Source organism: Pongo abelii, chromosome 4 (genome assembly GCF_028885655.2).
Source record: "Pongo abelii isolate AG06213 chromosome 4, NHGRI_mPonAbe1-v2.0_pri, whole genome shotgun sequence".
Classification (NCBI taxonomy): Eukaryota; Metazoa; Chordata; class Mammalia; order Primates; family Hominidae; genus Pongo; species Pongo abelii.
In genome coordinates, this window is record NC_071989.2 from 28,060,952 (window position 1) to 28,080,890 (window position 19,939).

Genomic DNA, 19,939 nt, shown 5'->3' on the forward strand with positions numbered 1-19,939 from the left:
AAGCAGGGGTTGCACTTTGGGACCTTAGTGGGGTCTCACTGGGGCCTCATTTTCAAAACCCACGGCAATTTTTGTTCACTTGATTCTCCTCAAGATGCAGAAAATGCAATTTGAAAAGCTGAAAAAGTTTAGAATTAGATTAGGTTTAGCCGAACAGCCTCATTGTCCTTTGAAACATGCTCAGTTCCTTCTGATTTATGAAATGGATAACAAGCTTCATGATCACCAAGAACATAGTAAATGTAAATAATGTCTAGAGGATCAAAAGCAAGATTTGTTGTTGCACATAACCCTCTTTTAATTGTCCTTGACTCTTTTCATATTCACCTTTTCCAAAGTTCTTCATTTATTCTTGTAGATTCATAATTCAATGTGGGATTATCACGTTTTAAAAAAAGCACTTTAGTTTTTTTTGTAAGGCAGTTCTTGTGAGAGTTCTTTCAATATTGGCTTGCATAAAATGTCTTTTTTTTGTATTTTTGGGAAAAATATCAAGTATAAAATTTTAGTTTGGTGTGTTTTGTCTGTGTTGTTGGTTTGCCTTTTAGCATTTTAATAATATCACACCATTACCTATGACATCTATTTTTTGTGTCAGCCATCATTTTTATTAATGCGTCTTTAACGTGTCTTTCTATTTTGAATGCTTTTAAGATTATTTTATTTATCTCTGCTTTTCAGTAGTTTTGCTATGATTTACTAAGGCATGATTTAACTTGTATTTATCCTACTTGGGGTTTGTGTTCCTTTTACTTTGTTTTTTTTGTTTTTTTCTTTTTTTCCCTGAGACGGAATCTCACTCTGTCGCCCAGGCTGGAGTACAGTGGCGCGATCTTGGCTCACTGCAAGCTCTGCCTCCTGGGTTCATACCATTCTCCTGCCTCAGCCTCCCAAGTAGCTGGGACTACAGGTGTCTGCCACCATGCCCGGCTTTTTTATATATATATATATATATATATATATATTTTTTTTTTTTTTTTTGCATTTTCAGTAGAGATGGAGTTTCACTGTGTTAGCCAGGATGGTCTCGATCCCCTGACCTCGTGATCTGCCTGCCTCGACCCTCGGCCTCCCAAAGTGCTGGGATTACAGGCGTGAGCCACCGTGCCTGGCCTGTGTTCCTTTTTCAATTTGTGAGTTAAGCTTTTTCATCAGTTTGAGGAAATTCTCAGCTATGATTTCATATAGGAAAATAAAGGGAATAGAATGCCTGAGAGGCCAACTCACATATTAAAAAGTTATGTATAACACACAGGTTTCATTTAAAGCCATCAGAAGGGTATGGCAGGCTGAATTATGGCTACTCAAAGATTTTCATTCTCTCATCCCTGGGACCTGTGAATATGTTATCTTACATGGCCAAAACAACGTTGCAGATGTGCTGAAAGTCACAAGTCTTGAGATGGGAAAATTGTCCTGCATCATCCTGATGGATTACATCTAATCCCATTGGTCCTTAAAAGAAAAGAATCTTTCCCAGGGAGAAAGATAAAACATGAGAAGGACTTGACCCTGTGTGTCTGGCTTTGAAGGTGGAGAAATGTAGTCAGAAGTCAATCAACGCAGCTGTCTCTAGAAGCGGAAACTACCTTCAGTACAGAACCAGCAGGAAAACTGAAACCTTGGTCCTATAGCTGCAAAGAACAGAGCTCTACTAACCACAGCAGAGAGCAAAGAACAATTGCCTTAGAGCTTCCAGAAAGAATGCAGCAGATCACCAATTTCCTTTTAGTCTGGCCAGATGTGTATAAACCTTCTGACCTATAGTATAGACCTGTGAGATAATAAATATGTGCTGTTGTATACCACTAAGATTTTTGGCAATTTATTATCAGAGCAGTATTAAAACAGGGAAGAAAAGATGACTTAAATTATCTTGGGGAAATTGGCTACCAATGTAGAAAACAGTAAATAAAATTTTATTCTGCCTCATAATGCACAAAAAAGTCGATTCTAAGTGGATTAAATGCTAAGTGTCAAAAAAAAACCACATTAAAACCTTTTAATGAAAATGTTTTTATAGAGAAAATTGTTTAAGGGCTACCTGTATGGTCAATACAATATTGAGATTCGCAATACAATGTTAAAAAATGAATTGATATTTAATTCATGTAAGATCATAAATTAAAAACTTCTTCGGCTGGGCGCGGTGGCTCATGCCTGTAATCTCAGCACTTTGGGAGGCCGAGGCAGACGGATCACGAGGTCAGGAGATTGAAACCATCCTGGCTAACATGGTGAAACCCCGTCTCTAGTAAAAATGCAAAAACAAAATTAGCCGGGCGCGGTGGCGGGCGCCTGTAGTCCCAGCTACCCAGGAGGCTGAGGCAGGAGAATGGTGTGAACCCGGGGGGCGGAGCTTGCAGTGAGCCGAGATCGCGCCACTGCACTCCAGCCTGGGCGACCGAGTGAGACCCTGTCTCAAAGAAAAAAAAAAAAATCATCATACTCTTGAAAGGAATTTGAGACAATGATAACACAAGTACTGTAGGAAAACGTGTAAATTGTTACAATCACCTTGAAGATAAATTGCCAAAATGCAGTAATGTTATAGATGTGTAAAATGAAAGATCATGCAAAAACACAACTATGTATATTATCTGAAAAGTTTTTCATGTCAGTAAAAAGGAGCATCTATGATAATAGCTATTTCAGTGCTTATGAAACAAATTATTTTTATTTTGGGGCTTGTTTCTTCTAGCCAGACTTTTCTCCATTCAGACAGTGGATCCAGGAACAGAAAGAAAAAAAAAAATCTGCCTAGAAAACATAATTGTCTATTACACTGTTTAAAGCTCATTGTTGATTGTCAGTAATCCTTAGAAAACACATAATTTTTACTGTGTCCTTCAAGGTCCTACAATGTCTGGCTTCTGCATAACTCCCCAGCTCTCTTTCTTATAGCTTTTCTTTCTCATTTTTTCATAGTCCATCATTCTTAGTGACTTTCAGTTTCTTGAGAGTATCAATCTTTTTTTTAACTTTGTTGCATGAAACTTCTAGTTTTTTCTTCCTGAAATGTTCTTCCCCTAATGATTCCTCTGCTTAATAGCTGATCATTCTTCATGCCTAAAATGTTACTACTTCTTAGTCTGCTTTCTGTTGCTTGCCCTGCAACTGGACAAGTTGTAAAGAAAGGAGATTTATTTCTTATGACTATGAAGGCGGAGAAGTCCGAGGTTGAGGGGCCCACATCTGATAAGAATCTTCTTGCCGGTGGTGGTGGAGGGCCTCATATCTCAAGGGGGCTGCGTGTACTAATGTGCTGGTTCAGGTCTCTTTTCCTCTTATTTTAAAACTACCAGTTCCCCCCCCATGATAACCCATTAATCCATAATCTATGAATGGATTAATCTATTCATGAAGGCAAAGTCTTCACGATCCTATCACCTCTTAATATACCTATTTTTCCATACTGCCACATTGAGGGTAAAGTTTCAACAACAGTTTTGGAGGGGACATTCACAACATAGCACCTTCATAGCAGCTTTCCTTTATATGCAATTGAAATTATGTCTCTAAATGCAAGTATGTAATTAAAAATCATAATTTTGTCAAGACAATATTTTTATTTAATGACTAATCAATGTTTTCTAAACAGTCAGATGGAATCCCCTTAGGCTCTGATAGTATTTCTATGTTGTTCACAATTAAATCACAAGATCTAACCAGATGTCTAATATATAGTAAAGTTTAATATATGTTGATTGACCAGCTTCATAAAAATTATCTGTATTTAAAGCTACACAATGGAAAAAATATGATTTTAATGGATTTTTTATTATGCTCTATTGAAATTCTATTTTATGAATTTTTACTATGCTCTATTGAAAAAAATATATCCTCTGAATTCAGACACAGCCAGGTTTGCTTTTCAATTCTGCTCATATGTCAGTGATTAAGTTATTCAACTTTACTCTGTGTTCCTCTTATATGTGTAAAGTAGATGTAGCTTACATATATATAATTATACCTATATATCTATGTCATATTATATGGGATTATTCAGCATAAACATAAAACACATCCTTTAGTAATATCTTAGCACACAGTACTTGCTCCAAAATATTATTTCCTATTCTAAACAGTGCATTGTATTATCTGATATTTTTGTCTGATATTTCCTCACTATATCTAAAATGTTTATGGTGATTATGAAAAATAAATCTAAATATGAAATAGTATAATTTTAAAATTTCACCCAAGTCAATCTGTTTACATTGCTAAATATGAAACCACCTTGGAATTTAGTGGTTGAAAACAATAATACTATTATTTGCTCAGGAATTTCAGCAATTTGATTGGGCTCAGCTGAACACTTCTTCTGGTTTTCTCTCCTGGGGTAACCCATGCAGGTGCAGTCATCTATGACTCAACTGTAACTGCGTGGCCAAATATAGCTGCACTAACTCTTCCGGCCATTGCCAATTGCTCCACAGGTATTTTCAGCCTTCTGTACAAGAGAATAACGGTCTTTAAATGTTGATTTCAGAGAAACATTTAATAAGGGTGAGAAAAGAAGTCACAAAGCCTAGAAATTTACAGAATCAGTTTTGCAGCATTCCATTGGACAAAACAAGTCACAGAGCCAGCCCAGTCTCAAGGAGTGAGCAAATAAGTCTCAATTTCTTGATAAGAGAATCTGTAGTCATACTACAAAATGAAGCAAGAATTATTCTGATCTTTTGTGCAACTACTCTACCATACCAAGGAACTGTTATTTAAAAATATTTATTAATTTTTGACATACTTTATGCATTACTTATACATCATGAGTAATTTTAAAATAATGGTTTGACAATAATTTATTTTATGTTTATTAAGTTAATACTAATCATAATCATTTAATATGACATTTTTGTGGGAATTTATGTAACCCAAATTATATTTGAGTATAATACATTAATTGTTAATGTGCATCATTTAGAGTTATGTGATCAAATTAAACTCATTCCCAGAACTTTATATTTATGCTCCTCAATTACAGTAGCCATGTAATAGATCATTGTGACTATTACACAGAGTAGTATATAAATCTTGCATTATCTGATTGCAGCGATATTACTATTATTCTTGGAAGTCTTCAATCATTCATAAAAGGCTATCTTAAGATGACCTAAGGTAAAAGCTTGCTTCTTTTCTCTTCTTTGAAGCCAATAACCAAACTGAGGGAAAGCAGGAATAAGAGAAAAGAGGAGTGGATACCACAAGAAGAATGCACTCTCAGAAACTCATTAGGGGCTGACATTCATTGAAGACAAATCAATCAAAAAATTAGAAAAATAGCTCTTACCTCCTCTGGAGTATTTGAAATTAGCTAATAGCAAATACCTTACTAAGGCATTTAAACCATAGGTTCTCAGACTTAATTATGAAAACCAAATATCTCAAAGATTATTGAAATATGATTTACTGGGATCTACCTTGAATATTCTGATTCTTTAAACATGGCAAACTACCTAGGTATTTGAAATCATGCTCTCTGGGGAAGACATATGAGATTTGATAAAGATGTATAAAATAAATAATAAACAACTCCCAATGACACCAATGTTCTACTTATTAGGTTACTGTATTCTAACCCAATAGGTTCTCTGATATTTGAGATCCCAAATTCTAGTTTAAAAAAAAAAAAAAACAATTTAACATATCTGTAGCTTTATGTAATGTGATAAAACATACATTTATTTTAAAATTGGAAAAAAGAGCCATGGACATCTATCTAGTGATATGGAAGTGGGACAGACAAGTGCTGGAAGAGAAGTGTGGGTCCCTGGTGAGGGCTCCATCCCCGGGCCTGTGCCCACAGACCGAGGTGAGACAGGCACTCCTGCCTTTGCGCCCAAATGTTGCATTTCCTGAGACGACCCTGGCCCACCATCCCCCCATTATAATACAAAGGTCATAATTATGCCTAATATAATACAACTATCCTTCATACAACCGGGACATAACAATTTCCAACCCAAATACTACTACATAAAGTTAACAATACTTAAATGCTGATGTGAAGTCAGTAAATCTTATTTCATATGATAAAGGAGAAAGGAAATAAAATGAAGATTTTTTAAGTACAAGTGTATACATGCACAAATATATTTTTAACGAAAGAAGGAGGAAATACTTATGACAGTTACAGTACTTGTTCCTGAAGCTAGTCACGTGGTTTTAGCTGCTATTGATGACTACCTTTTTCTACTACTCGTTCTGTATTCCCTTTGCCTTCAGCAAGCACCTCAGCAGGTTGTGTTCTTTTTCCTGGTGGAGTAACTCAAATCTTCATTCCTGAAGGGTCTGGGTCGTTTGTAGTCCTACCTGGATTGAGCTGTTGTAGTTTCCCATTGACCTTAATCACGGGGCATGGTAATACTATCAGATGCCCTAATGGATCTCCTGTGTTCCATGCACATACTCTTCCTTACCTCCATTGTGGAGTAGTAGACTGATTTCATCTTGATACTTAGGGTCAGTCACTTCAATTACCTTCTTAGCCTGTTGATTTAAAGGTAAGATGAGGAAGTGTCAGGTGGCAATCTTAACTTCCAGTTTAATGGAATCATTGTTGTGTCTCCTGGTGGCAAAGTTCTCCCCTCTGGAATGAAAACCTCCAGGCCAGCAGAATGTAATGTCGTGGGAACAGGAAGCAAAAATTTTACTAGTGGATCACTATGGGTGATGGTGAGTCGTGCCACTTCCACTGCCACACCTCGATTTCTGGACCCATGAATCTTTATATATGGGAGAAACAGTGCCATATATAGGATGCTCATTCATAGCATACAGGGCCTTCAGGAGAACTTTTTCTCAGCCCTGCAAAGTATTGTCACCTAGTTAGCATTGTAATTGTGACTTCAAAAGGCCATTCCACTGCTCTATCAATCCAGCTGCTTCAGGATAATGGGGAACATAGTAAAACCAGTGAATTCCATGAGCATGAGCCCACTGCTGCACTTCTTTAGCTGTAAAGTGAGTGCCTTGGTCAGAGGCAATGCTGTGTGGAATACCATGATGGTGGATGAGGCATCCCATGAGTCCACGGATGGTAGTCTTGGCAGAAGCATTGCATGAAGGATAGGCAAACCCATATCCAGAATAACTGTCTGTTCCAGTGAGAACAAACCTCTGCCCTTTCCATGATGGAAGAGGCCCAATATCATCAACCTGCCACTAGGTAGCTCACTAATCACCCTGAGGAATGGTGCCATATCAAGGTCTCAGTGTTGGTCTCTGCTGCTGGAATATTGGGCACTCTGCAGAGCCCATACCATACCCAGGTGAGCCTTGGTGAGTGGAAGTCCATGTTGCTGAGTTCATGCATCAACTCCATCCCTACCATTATGACCACTTTGTTCATGGGCCCATTGAGTGATGACAGAGGTGCTTAGGAAAAGAGGCTATGTGGTGTCCACAGATGGATTATCGTATCCACTTGATTATTAAAATTCTCCTCCACTAAGGTCACCCATTGGTAAGCACTCACATGGAATACAAATAACTTCACAGTTTTGACCACTCATTGAGATTCAGCCACATACCTCTTCCCCAAATTTCTTTGTCGCCAATTTTCCAAACATCATTCTTCCAAGTCCCTGACCATCCAGCCAAACCATTGGCCACAGTCCATTAATCAGTATATAATCAGACATCTGGCCATTTATTTTCCATGCAAAGTGAACAGTCAGGTGCACTGCTCGAAGTTCTTCCCACTGAGAAGATTTCCCTTCACTGCTGTCCTTCAGGGATGTCCTAGAGAGGGACTGTAGCACTGCAGCTGTCCATTTTTGAGTGTTGCCTGAATATAGTGCAGACTCATCTGTGAACCAGGCTCTGGTCTTCTCTTCCTCTGTCAACGTATCATAGGAAACTACCCATGAAGTCATTGGTGCAGGCTGGGGGAGAGAGACCAGAGTGGAAGGGGTGGAGACAATGGGCATTCGATCCACTTCCTCATGTAACTTACTTCTGCCTTCAGGACCCACTCGAGTCCAATCACGTATATACCACTTTTATTTGATGATGGAATGCTACTGTGCATAACCCACTTTATGGCTAGATGGGTTGGAAAATACCCAGTTTATGATAGATAGTTTGGGTCACATGGTGACTTGATGACCTATAGTCAAATGTTCATTTTCCACCAAAGCCCAGTAACTGGCCAAAAGCTGACTTTCAAAAGGAGAGTAGTGATCTGCAGAAGATGGCAGGGTCTTGCTCCTAAATCCTAGAGGCCTCTGCTGTGATTCACTTATGGGGGCCCACCAAAGGCTCCAAACAGCATACCTATATTTCACTGACATCTTAAGCACCATTGGATCTGCTGGATCATATGGCCCAAGTGGCAGCGCAGTTTGCACAGCAGCCTGGATCTGTTGCAGAGCCTTCTCCTGTTCTGGACCCCACTCAAAACTGGCAGCCTTTCAGGTCACTCAATAAATAGGTCAGAGTAACACAACCAAATAGGCCCACTAGGAATCATACCTCTTTCTTGGTTGTAGGATGGGCCAAATGCAGCAACCTATCCTTCACCTTAGAAGGAATATTTCCACAGGCCCCACACCACTGAACCCCTAGAAATTTTGCTGAGATAGAAGGTCCATAAATTTTAGTTGGATTTATTTCCCATCCTCTTAAGAGGTGACAGCGTGCTGGCAGCCCTCACAGCCCTCACTCACTCTCGGCGCCTACTCGGCCTTGGCACCCACTCTGGCCATGCCTGAGGAGCCATTCAGCCCACCACTGCACTGTGGGAACCCCTTTCTGGGCTGGCCAAGGCCAGAGCCAGCTCCCTTAGCTTGCGGGGAGGTGTGGAGGGAGAGGCGCATGCAGGAACCAGGACTGCAAGCTGTGCTTGTGGGCCAGCATGAGTTCCAGGTGGGCGTGGGCTTGGCGGGCCCCGCACTCAGAGCAGCCAGCCAGCCCCGCCAACCCCAGGCAGTGAGGGGCTTAGCACCTGGGCCAGCAGCTGCTGTGCCTGACTTCTCCCCGGGCCTTAGCTGCTTCCCTGTGGGGCAGGGCTCAGGACCTGCAGCCCGCCATGCCTGAGACTCCCCCTCCACCATGGGCTCCTGTGCAGCCTGAGCCTTCCTGACGAGCACCGCCCCCTGCTCCACGGCGCCCAGTCCCATCGACCACCCAAGGGCTGAGGAGTACAGGCTCACAGTGCAGGACTGGCAGGCAGCTCCACCTGCGGCCCTGGTGCAGGATCCTCTGGGTGAAGCCAGCTGGGCTCTTGAGTCTGGTGGGGACTTGGAGAACCTTTATGTCTAGCTAAGGGATTGTAAATACAACAATTGGCACTCTATATCTAGTTCAAGGTTTGTAAACACACCAATCAGCACCCTGTGTCTAGCTCAGGGTTTGTGAATGCACCAATCAACACTCTGTATCTAGCTACTCTGGTGGGGATTTGGAGAACCTTTGTGTCGACACTCTGTATCTAGCTAATCTAGTGGGGACGTGGAGAACTTTTGTGTCTAGCTCAGGGATTGTAAACACACCAATCAGCACCCTGTCAAAATGGACCAATCAGATCTCTGTAAAACAGACCAATCAGCTCTCTGTAAAATGGACCAATCAGCAGGATGTGGGTGGGGCCAGATAAGAGAATAAAAGCAGGCTGCCAGAGCCAGCAGTGGCAACCCACTCAGGTCCCCTTCCACACTGTGGAAGCTTTGTTCTTTCGCTCTTTGCAATAAATCTTGGTACTGCTCACTCTTTGGGTCCACACTGCCTTTATGAGCTATAACACTCACTGTGAAGGTCTGCAGCTTCACTCCTGAAGTCAGCAAGACCACAAACCCACCGGGAGGAATGAACAACTCCAGATGTGTCACCTTAAGAGCTGTAACACTCATCGCGAAGGTCTGCAGCTTCACTCCTGAGGCAGCAAGACCACGAATCCACCAGAAGGAAGAAACTCTGAACACATCCGAACATCAGAAGGAACAAACTCTGGACACACTGCCTTTAAGACTGTAACACTCACCGCGAGGGCCCGTGGCTTCATTCTTGAAGTCAGTGAGACCGAGAACCCACCAATTCCAGACACACTCTGGCACGCAAATGTTTCACCAATAAGTCCAGTGTGTTTGTTACTGCTTGCTCACTGGACCCAATCAGCATAATGTCATCAATGTAATGAACCAGTGTGATATCTCATGGAAATGACAATCTATCAAAGTGTTTCCAAACAAGATTATGATGCAAAGCCAGAGAATTTATATATCACTGAGGTGGTACAGTAAAAATATATTGCTGACCTTGCCAGCTGAAGGCAAATTGTTTCTGGTGGACCTTATGGACAGGAATGGAGAAAAAGGCATTTGCCAACTCAATGGCTGCATACCAGCTACCAAGAGAAGTGTTACTTTGCTCAAGCAATGAAACCACACCTGGTACAGCAGCTACAATTGGAGTTACCACTTGGTTAAGCTTACTAGAATCCACTCTCCTTCTCCAAGATCCATCTGTCTTCTGCACAGGCCAAATGGGAGAGTTGAACAGGTATGTAGTGGGATTCATGACCTCTGCATCTTTCAAGTCCTTGATGGTGGCACACTAATCTCCACAATCCCTCCAGGGATGCAATATTGTTTTTGATTTATAAATTCCTAGGTAGAGGCAGCTCTAATGGCTTCCATTTGGCCTTTCCCACCATAATAGCTGTCACCATACCAGTCAGGGAGCCAATGTGGGGGTTCTGCCAACTGCTAAGTATGTCTATGCCAATTATGCATTCTGGCACTGGGAAAATGTCCACAGGATGAGTCCAGGGAACCACTGGAACCACTATAAGTGGGACCTGAGCAAAAACTCCATTAATTACCTGACCTCTGTAAGCTTCTACTTTAACTGGAGGACCATATTAGGTTTTGGATCCCCTGGAATCAATATCAGATCAGAGCCAGAGTCCAGTAGTCTCCGAAATGTCTGATTATTTCCCTTTCCCCAATGCACAATTACCCTGGTGAAAGGACAGTAGTCTCCTTGGGGAAGAATTAGAGAAAGATTCACTGAATAAATTGTTGGTACTCAGTGGTGTCCTACTTCAAGGGGACCTGGCCTCCCCTTCACTCAAGGGGTTCTGGGTCTGTAAACTGGCTCAAGTCTGGAGACTGACTGAGGGGCTGTGATTCTCTGTTTTTATAATTCAAATTAGTTTTTTGTCCATTTGACCTAGAAGTTTTCTGCTTGTATAAATTAAGTAGGAATGCAGTAGGCTTCCTATCAGTTTCATTTCTAGGAACCCCATGGTTAGTTAGCCAATGCCAGATCTCTACACAAGTCAGAGTATTCTGATTGCTGCTTTGTCTCTGCTGTTTGTCCATTACAGTAGCTATACCTACCTTGCCTTTGACGGTTGAGTGCCACCACTTGGCCCCTGCCACTCTAGGATGAAATTATTCCCATTGTATTTACATTTTTTAGTTGAGTGACTGCAGTTCCTACCATTAGATCTGACATACAGAAAAAAGAAATTACAGGGCTCTTCAAAGATGCAGGTGCTGCCTTCACAAATCTATTTCACAAGGCATTAAGCCTTTGGATCCATTTCTCTACATTAAACCAAGAGAGATCAGGTATTTTCAGCTCACTCACAGTGGGCCATCTTTTAATTCATATTTCTTCTCAACAAGCAAATAAACTGTTAGAACCTTTGTTAACTCCCTGAGCTGCAATATTAAATTCAGAGTCCCTACTTAGTGACCCCAAATCAATAAATTCAGCCTGATTCAAATTTGTGTTCCTTCTACCATTATCCCACACCCTTAATGTCCATTCCCATGCCTTTTCTTCAGATTTCTGCTCATATAAATTAGAGAATTCAAGCAGTTCTTTTCGAACATAGTGCACCTCCTCATGAATCACACTCTCAACTTCACCTCTAGGGGCCTTCCGGGAGTTTAGTCTAGTTATAGTTCTAGAAGCAAGCATGGGTGTTGGAGGTGGCTCCTGAAGAGAATCAACATAATCTTGCCTGGCAACTGCCTCAGGGGAGGCCATCACTGTTGCCTCAAGCAGGGTATTATCTTCTTAGACAAAGGTGAAAAGGTTAATGGCAGCATGGGTCAGGCGGGGGATGTGGCCACTACTGGAGGTGGGGCAGCTGTTTCTTTTGACAAGAAAGGTCTATCAGAGTTTACAAGCTCAGTGTCCCCAGCTTTACCAGGGTCTTCCCACATGTCCGCATTCCAAGTTGCAGGGTTTCATTCTTTTTCAGTAATACCCTCACTTTAACAGTAGACACCTGGCCAGGCTGTGCATGCACCTTTCGTTGCAGGTCAGCCACTTGCATGATAAGAGCTTGTCGTCTGTTTTTCTACAATTTCAGCTCTTTCTCTATAGGAGATACGACTCTCAGGGCAATCTTAGCAGATTTGAGGCTCAGTATGTGCTTCTGAAGGCGGGAGATAGAATCCGAGTTCGTCATTTTCTTTCATCACTTTGTCCACTGAACTTAGGAGCAACTAACCAGCTTCATTATGTTTCTTGGTTCTCCAACTATGTTCAAAGTTATTATGTATAGTCACTAAAGTCCTTGCCTCTCATGAACAGTGAATCAGGAGTGTCAAATGCATTTGTTTTGCATAACTCTCTAAACAGTTTCTGCCAAGGACTATCAGTGCTCTTCATAATATTAGAAGTAGAGTCCTTAGCATTATGGGGTCTAATCATATTAAGCAACCAACTCTAGAAACCCCAAAACCAATGAAAGAACTCCTCTTAATATTTTGCTCCTCTAGAACCACTCCAGGTACCAAAATTTGTATTAGTCAGGGTTCTCTAGAGGGATAGAACTAATAGAATATTTTATATATAATACGTATATTATATCTATAGAGATTATATATATTATATATAATATGGGAGATTATATATTATATAATTATATATAATTATATAAATATACATTTATATATAATTATATAATTATATATTATATATAATTATATTAATATAATTATATTATATATAATTAAAATATATTGTATTATACATAGTTATATATTAATATAATACATTATATATTAGAATGTATATTATATATAATACATTATATATAATTATATATATAATTTTATATTAATATAATACATTATAATACATTACAACTATATTATAATTATATAAATATATCATTACATAATACATAATTATTATACTATATAATTATATGTGTGTGTGTGTGTGTGTGTCTGTGTGTATATATATAGAGAGAGAGAGAGAAAGAGAGGAGTTTATTAAGTATTAACTCACACAATCACAAGGTCCCACAATAAGCTGTCTGCAGGCTGAGGTGCATGGAGAACAAGTTGAGTTCCAAAGCTGAAGAAATTGGAGTTTGATGCTTGAGGGCAGGAGGCATCCAGCATGGGAGAAAGGTGTTTGCTGGGAGACTAGGCCTGTTTCTCTTTCCACATTTTTCTGCCTGTTAATATTCTAGCCGTGCTGGCACCTGATTAGATTGTGCCCACCCAGATTAAGGGTAGGTCTGCCTTTCCCAGCCCACTGACTCAAACGTAAATTTCTTCTGGCAACACCCTCACAGACACATGCAGGATCAATACTTCGTATCATTCATTCCAATCAAGTTGACACTCAGTGTTAACCATTACAATTATATTATGCACCACAGGAAAAAAAAGTATGGTACTTAAAAAAACTAAACATAATACCAAAAAGTGAGATAATCATTGTTAATATGGTTATATATTTGTCCATACATTTTCAATATATTGATTTGCAAATAAATTTGATTTGATTATACTTTTAATAATGTATCACTAAACATTATACCAAAAACATGTATCTATGCTAGAGAAAAGTTTGTCCCTACCTTAAATTAAACAGACTACTATTTAATTTAGAAAAATTAAAAATCTAAAAACATACTCGATTTAAAAATAATTCCTATATTGCATATTGGTTATGAAATATCGTAAATTCTGACACGTAAAACAGATGTGTTTAAGCATTAGTCAACCCTTGTTCTTTTTTTTTTTTCGAGACAAGGTCTTACCCTGCTGCCCAGGCTGGAGTGCAGTGGCGTGATCTCGAAGATTCTAGTGAACCCTATTTCTTTTTTTTTTTTTTTGAGACAGGAGTCTTGCTCTGTCTCCCAAGCTGGAGTGCAGTGGCGCGATCTCCGTTCACTGCAAGCTCCGCCTCTCGGGTTGACGCCATTCTCCTGCCTCAGCCTCCCGAGTAGCTGGGGCTGACTACAGGCGCCTGCCACCATGCCCAGCTAATTTTTTGTATTTTTAGTAGAGAAGGGGTTTCACCATGTTAGCCAGGATGGTCTTGATTTCCCGACCTCGTGATCCGCCGGTCTCGGCCTCCCTAAGTGCTGGGATTACAGGCGTGAGCCACCGCGCCCGGCCCAGTGAACCCTATTTCTTAAAAACAGTTCTCAGCCGGGTGAGGTGGCTCACGCCTGTAATCCCAGCAGTTTGGGAGGCCACGAGGGGTGGATCACTTGAGGTCAGGAGTTCTAGAACAGCCTGGCCAACATGGTGAAACCCCGTCTCTACTAAAAGTACACACAAAAAAAATGTAGCCAGGCATGGTGGTAGGCTCCTATAATCCCAGCTACTCGGGAGGCTGAAGCAGGAGAATCACTTGAACCCGGGAGGCAGAGGTTGCAGTGAGCCGAGATCTTGCCACTGCACTCCAGCCTGGGTGACAGAGGGAGACACTGTCTCAGAAAAAAAAAAAAAAAGTTATAAAATGAGATCATTTTTCAACTACATTGACCTTAATACATGTAAATTGTTAACTGGATTAAAACAACACAAAAGATATCCTTATCACATTAAGAATTTCATAGTACCAAATTATACTATATGTCTACATAGTTTGACAAAATCCATGTTTGTGGTTATTTGGATTTTTTCAGTTATTCTTACTTTGCACAATTCAGATATAAACATTCATATTTACCATAAATTTGAAGATTTATGAGTTCAATTTTACAAATTACAAGTTATTCTCATGTTAAATTATTTCATGAGAGAGCAATTCTAGAAGTAGAAATGTTTGTCAAAATATATATATATCACATATTGATACATATTAATAAAACACTTTTTAGAAATTTTTTTAAAAGCATCTACCAAAAACATGTGAGAACATGTTTTTCTTTTTATCCTCATAAAAGCTTCTTACTACTAATATATATATATTTCTACTACTTATATATTATAATGTTATAATATATAAGTACTACTACTTTAATATATATATAAAATAAGTAGTACTAATATATATGTTATCTCAGTTAATTTAATGTTTTAACAGAAAGGTCACATTCTATTATAATTACATTTACTTATTAAAGTAAAAAACATAACTACCATAACTGCACAGTCTAGAAGTCATATGCATTTACATTATGCATATATATGCATATATATTATATATTATACATATAATATAAGAGTACTACTTATATATATTGTGACATAATTACAGGTTAAATTATTATTTCTTTATGATTAATCATGAAGAAACATCTTTTACATGTATATTTGATTTGTTTTTTGTGAATAATCTGTTCATGCTCTGATTATACACACTGTGAAAGGAAAATAAATCTTGGGGCCCCAAAATCACTAAGCTAAAGGGGAAAGTCAAGCTGGGAACTGCTTAAGGCAAAATTGCTTCCCATTCTGTTCAAACTCACCCCTCTTCTCACTGAGAAGACAGGGGCTTTTATGACTCTGACCGGTGCCCTTTCCTGATGTGACTGAGCTAGTATTTGTGATACAAGTCAAAGGTTTTCCCTCTATTTCCTCTCCTCTTCTCAAGTGGAAGGAAGGGGTCCTTTTTGGAGCCATGAGCTATGGAACCTGGAGTTAGGGGAGGTGTGGCACCAGCACTCCCTTAGCTACCCCACCTGGTGTCTCAGTAGGTTACATGTCCCCGAAGTCCCCAGGCTCTGCGCCCTGTTCAGCACTCCTGCAACCTTGGAGTTGCAGTCCTTGTGGCCTAGACTGCATTTCAAAGTTATTTAGATCCCCAGAGCACTTTAGTCTGTGGTAGCGAAGCATGCAGGAACCTAGATTCCAACTGCTGGGATGAGTGAGTCTTCTCTGTTTAGTACTGGGCTAAATGCTCCCTCTGTCTGCTGGCATTAGCTGAGTTATTCCAGTTTTGCTTTCTTCTATAACAGAGCAGCACTGAGTTCAATGCACTGTCTCACAATTGCTGTGCTCTTCCTCTCCCAAGTAGCTCAGATTCTCTCTCTGCACCAAGCCGCCACTGCCGGAGGATAGAAGGGTGGTAGCAATTCAAAACTGTTTTTTCTACCTCCTCAGTGTCTCTTGCAGTGACATGAAGTTAAAACCAGGTACCGTGAATGCTCACGTAATTTTTGGTTCTTATGAAGGTGCTTTTATATGTAGATAGTTGTTAAATTGGTGTCTTTGTGAGGGGATGATCAGTGGAGCCTTCTATTTCGCCATCTTGCTGCACCTCCTCTTGGTAAGTTTTCTACCATGTGCAGGTGACTCTTGGACAACATAGGTTAGAACAGTGTGGGTCCACTTACATACAGATTTTCTTTCACTCTGCCACTCCAGATATAGCAAGACAAACCCCTTTTCTTTCTTCTTCTACTAAGATTCCTCAACATGAAGACAAGGGTAAAGACCTTTAAAATGATCCATTTCCACTCAATGAATATTAAATATATTTCATCTTATGAGTTTTTAAATAATATTTTCTTTTCTATAGCTTGTGTTATTGTATGAACACAGTATACGATATACAGACTTGGTTAATCAACTGTTTATCTTATTGCTAAAGCTTTCAGTCAACAGTAGGCTATTAGTAGTTAAGTTTTTCGAGAGGCAACGGTTATATGTGAATTTTAAACAGTGCAAGGGTCATCCGTAGACCTCATGTTGTCTAACGGTCAACTGTATATTAATTCTTAACCCTTTACATGAAAAGCTGAGTGAAAAACTTAAAAGCTGATTGAGAGCAGTGGAGGAGCAGGAGTTGAATGTGGAGGAATTTTTTTTTTTTTTTTTTTGAGACGGAGTCTCACTCTGTCGCCCAGGCTGGAGTGCAGTGGCGCGATTTCAGCTCACTGCAAGCTCCACCTCCCAGGTTCATGCCATTCTCCTGCCTTAGCCTCCTGAGTAGCTGGAATTGAATTGGTCTCTTTGTTTTGAGAAAACACGTGTAGCATCTAAATATTCCATTTTACTCTTTTGGCCAAGCGTTCCTCTAGAGAGCATGCTTTACTCTATTACTTGAGCCAGGAATGTAGTGCTAGTGGCCAAAGAGGTGGTGAAACAAGCTTTCTGGTAGCATTCCGGGAGCCAGAAGATTTAGATTTCTGAGAAGCATCACTGTTCACAGTTCAAGCATCTTTTCTCATCCCCTGGCCCAGATATTGTATGTTTCAACTTTTTTTTTAGGGAATAAAGCCTCCATCTCCGGCCTAGGTGAAAAAGAGGAATTGCAATTCTGAATACTTTATATATAGACTTCGAATAAATTCATTAGTATTCATCCCATTTCTCACCTATGCATTTTGAGGTACGCACCTCATACAATTTCTGAACATTTATTGGGTCCTACAGTGTGAAACAGCTTACATCACTTTTTTGTAGTAGATATCAAAGTACCTGATTGTTTCATGACTCCATCATTTCAAATTTCCAAAAATTAACTGACATTATGAGTGTAGTTTTCTCCTTTTCTATTCTTTGTATCATTAAGACTACATTTTGGTATTGTTTTTTTAATAGTCAAAACACAGGGCAGTGTATAAACAATGTGCTCAATCCATTTCATTTGTTAAGACTGTCATCCAACCAGTTTAGTTAAGCATTTGTTTTTTCATTCTTTCCTTTCTTTTTTTCCTTTTCTGAATAGACAGGCTCATACAGACAGTTCTCATTGATAATTAGTTAATATATATTTTATGTTGCGACATCCCATATTCCTGGGTTTACCTGGAAATTTATTGTTATTATTACTGAAACTATTACTGACGTTTGTTTATGAAACTCAATTTATGTTTATGAAACTCTGGGTTTTCTAAAGCTGTATAGAATTTAAATTCTATTATATGTAAATTAGATATAACTGCATTTGTATAAAATTTTTAAAAATATAAATAAAAGTATCAAATTAATATTTTTTTCACAAAATATAAATATTTATAAAAATGATTCATTCATAAAACATAAACCATAAACATTTTTGCATAGAGCACAGTAAAAAGAAGTTGATTTCAAACTTAATAATAACAGACAAACAGAGAGCCAAATCATGAGTGAACTGCCATTCACAATTGCTTCAAAGAGAATAAAATACCTAGGAATCCAACTTAAAAGGGATACGAAGGACCTCTTCCAGGAGAACTACAAACCACTGCTCAATGAAATAAAAGAGGACACAAACAAATGGAAGAACATTCCATGCTCACAGATAGGAAGAATCAATATCGTGAAAATGGCCATACTGCGCAAGGTAATTTATAGTTTCAATGCCATCCCCATCAAGCTACCAATGACTTTCTTCACAGAATTGGAAAAAACTACTTTAAAGTTCATATGGAACCAAAAAGGAGCCCGCATTACCAAGACAATCCTAAGCAAAAAGAACAAAGCTGGAGGCATCACACTACCTGACTTCAAAGTATACTACAAGGCTACAGTAACCAAAACAGCATGGTACTGGTACCAAAACAGAATAGACCAATGGAACAGAACAGAACCCTCAGATATAATACCACACATCTACAACCATCTGATCTTTGACAAACCTGACAAAAACAAGAAATGGGGAAAGGATTCCCTACTTAATAAATGGTGCTGGGAAAACTGGCTAGCCATATGTAGAAAGCTGAAACTGGATCCCTTCCTTACACCTTATACAAAAATTAATTCAAGATGGGTTAAAGACTTAAATATTAGATCTAAAACCATAAAAACCCTAGAAGAAAACCTAGGCAATACCATTCAGGACATAGGTATGGGCAAGGACTTCATGACTAAAACACCAAAAGCAATGGCAACAAAAGCCAAAATAGACAAATGGGATCTAATTAAACTAAAAAGCTTCAGCAGAGCAAAAGAAACTACAATCAGAGTGAACAGGCAACCTACAGAATGGGAGAAAAGTTTTACAATCTAACCATCTGACAAGGGGCTAATATCCAGAATCTACAAAGAACTCAAACAAACTTACAAGAAGAAAACAAACAACCCCATCAAAAAGTGGGTGAAGGATATGAACAGACACTTCTCAAAAGAAGACATATATGCAGCCAACAGACACATGAAAAAGTGTTCATCATCACTGGTCATCAGAGAAATGCAAATCAAAACCACAATGAGATATCATCTCACACCAGTTAGAATGGCAATCATTAAAAAGTCAGGAAACAACAGGTGCTGGAGAGGATGTGGAGAAATAGGAAAAATTTACCCTGTTGTTGGGACTGTAAACTAGTTCAACCATTGTGGAAGTTAGTGTGGCGATTCCTCAAGGATCTAGAACTAGAGATACCATTTGACCCAGCCATCCCATTACTGGGTATATACCCAAAGGATTATAAATCATGCTGCTATAAAGACACATGCACACATATGTTCATTGTGGCACTATTCACAATAGCAAAGACTTGGAACCAACCCAAATGTCCATCAACGATAGACTGGATTAAGAAAATGTGGCACATATACACCATGGAATACTATGCAGCCATTAAAAAGGATGATTTCATGTCCTTTTAGGGATATGGATGAAGCTGGAAACTATCATTCTCAGCAAACTTTCTCAAGGACAAAGAACCAAACACCACATGTTCTCAATCATAGGTGGGAATTGAACAATGAGAACACTTGAACACAAGAAGGGGAACATCACACACCGGGGCCTGTGGTGGGGTGGAGGGAGGGGGGAGGGATAGCATTAGGAG

General features: G+C 39.4%; 1 pseudogene; it reads right to left on the reverse strand.

Annotated features, from left to right (window-relative positions):
• Positions 1-6,251: 6,251 nt before the first annotated feature.
• Positions 6,252-13,366, reverse strand: LOC129059654 (uncharacterized; annotated as a pseudogene).
• Between the last annotated feature and the right edge of the window lie 6,573 nt (positions 13,367-19,939).